Consider the following 2,982-nt stretch of genomic DNA (forward strand, 5'->3'; position numbering starts at 1 on the left):
TATTCACATCCTGGATTTGTCTGATTTCTTCTTCGTGGTTTCAATTAACTTGTACCTCTCTTCCCCACGTTTCCTGTAAACTAATATTTAGATATAGAGGCTTGATTAGATTCAAAGCTTTTTTGTTGTCAAAACTACTTCGTAGGCAGTGCCGTGTGATTCCCTCTGCATCACACTGTGATCACAGTGTCTGGTCTCCCCATTTTTAATGATACCGAGATTGACCAGCAGGAGCAGTGCTAATAGACTGAATCATCCATATCAAAGCCCTCATCAGCTCCTCCCCACTACGCCCCACACTCTTTGTTTTTATTTGTGGCAAAATATATGTAACATAAAATTTACCATCTTAACCATTTTTAAGTGTATAGTTCAGTAGAGTTAAGTGCATTTACATCGTCGTGTAACCAATCTCCAGAACTTTTTCATCTTGCAAAACTGAAACTCTACATCCATTTAATGATTTCCCATTTCTCCTTCCCCAGCCCCTGGCAACCACCCTTCTACTTTCTGACTCTATGAATTTGACTACTTTAGGGACCTCATGTAAGTGGACTCATACAGTATTTGTCTTTTTGTGACTGGCTTATTTCACTTAGTATGTCCTCAAGTTTCATTTATGTTGTAGCATATGTCAGAATCTCTTTCTTTTTTAAGGCTGAATAATATTCCATTGTATGTATATATACTATTTTGTTTATCCACTCGTCTGTCAGTGGACACATGGGCTCATCAACTTTTTACCTAATAGTTTTAGCATCTTTTATGGATCATTCCCCAGATTCATTATTTTTTGTGGGGTTGTAGAATTGTGACTTTTCTGTGTTATTCCTTTGGTAATTATTAGAATTCTTCTGTAAAGAAGAATTTTCCCTTCATTAACTATTTGTTTATTCTAGAATACAGTTTGTTCAGAAAAGGCAGAATAAATGATTGTTTCTGTCCTTTTATGTGTCGATATTCAGAGTAAGAAGTAACTGCCAAAGTGACCAATGAGTTTTACAAAATATTAGGAGTTTTTTATTTAGCAATATGTAGATATGTTTCAATCCATTGAAGTCATTTGGTTTGATGCTCACATTACACCATCTCTGGAGTCCGTTCAGATCAGCTCACATGTCCTTTGTTCCTTCAGGTGGAAAACACACAGTATTTAATTACACCTATCTATGTTTACATTGCATTGGTGTGGTCTTTAGGCAGACAGCTCTCTGTCCCAGTTTTCCTTCTCTGGACAAAGAAGCTGCACACAATGAGCTCTGAAATCACTCCTACTCAAAACTACTTTTTTTTTTTAGCATTTTCACAGATAGTTTACTCATTTGATTCTCCCAGTCTTGTGAGCCAATGCAGTTATCAACATCTTCATTTTACAAACATAGAAATTGCCATGAGGCGAAACTATTTTTTTCTACTTTTCCATACTGCGTTTTTCTCCAGTAGACTTAAAAACCCGAGGTACTCAATCAGGAACATTTGGCCCCCTAGAAATTTTTTTAACATTTATTTTTAAATTACAGTCGGCATACAATATTATATTAGTTTCAGGTATACAACATAGTGATTAGACATTTATATATTTTAGGAAGCGATCATGCCCAGGGCACTTTTGACAATGTCTGGAGGCAATTTTGATTGTCACACTTGGAAGGGGCTATTGGCATGTAGTTATTAGAGGCCAGAGATAAAATCATATTCCTTTTAATTCAATGTTTATTCAATGAAAGGATTGTAAAAATGTATACATCTGAGAATTCAACTGTACACGAAGTAGGATGATGGGATAGTCTGTTTTTAACACATCCATAGAACTTAGGCATTTGATATTCTCCTACTGTTTCCCCTTCAGTCTTATTTCTGGCTCCTATTGTCCCTTGAGACCTTTCTATTATTGGCCTAAGGGAAGATTAATGGACAATTTTTACTGCTTTCATGTCAATGGAAAAATTTTAGGGCTTAAGTCTTTTTTTTTTTAACTTGTGGGATGAACATCAAAATAAAGTTTTATCCCAAATAGCAGTTAGATTTTTTGGTCCCAATCCCTCTTTGCCATTTTATTGATTGAATGGATATTTTCAATAAACTTAGCATTACCTTTTAAAATCAGTAAAATTTTTATGCTCTTCTGTCCATAACTTCTCCTACGAGATGTATAGTCCCATACCCTTTTCTCTGCCTCTGGGTCAGCAAGAACTTGGTCCATTTGTTCGAGGCTTCTCCCTAACATGGGGTGTATAGTAGGTGCTCAATAAAAATCTGTTGCATGAATAGACTTTGCTTAATTTGGAGATTCTCAAATAGAGTTAATCAGGGATCTTTTTGACTTCCGCCAATTTTAAATGCAGGAGATTCACCAGGAAAAAGGGTCTCTAAAATCCTGACAGCTATGGTTCCTAAGTTCGCTTTCTTAATCCCAGCCAATCACTTCTGAATACACTGATAACACAGCATTAGCCTGAAAATCAAACAAAGCAAACTGTCCACAGTTGCCATCGTATGCACTGTTCCAGGCTGACCTCGAGGCCGCTCGGCTGGCCTGAATTATGTGTCCCTGTTGCCATTTGCCATTTTCCTGGAACTGGCTTTCTGCAAAGATTCCTCACAAACTACTCATGGTGCCTGGTGAATTTTCCCAGAGCATATTTTTCAGAAACGAGTGCGAGGCCCAGGCTTGGAGACGTGCTTGAGTCCTCAGGTTGTCCATCAGGGGATCGTGGTCTAGTCACAGCCACCAGGTAGCCCTTGCTTTCTCTGTGCCAGGTACAGCTTTATCAGTGTTTTCTCAGGTATCCACCTTAAAATAAGTAACCTCTATTTTTCTGGTGAACAGATCGCAGCTCAGAGGTGTCACATTATCTGCTCAGTGTCACACTTTTCGAAAGCAGCCGTGCTGGGATTAAAACACCATCCTCCCTGCTAGAAAGCCCATGTCTTGTCCTCTGTGCTCGCAGACAGAATAGGCACTGTCCTTTCATAATTGCA

This window comes from Pteropus alecto, unplaced genomic scaffold, assembly GCF_000325575.1.
Source record: "Pteropus alecto unplaced genomic scaffold, ASM32557v1 scaffold125, whole genome shotgun sequence".
NCBI lineage: Eukaryota > Metazoa > Chordata > Mammalia > Chiroptera > Pteropodidae > Pteropus > Pteropus alecto.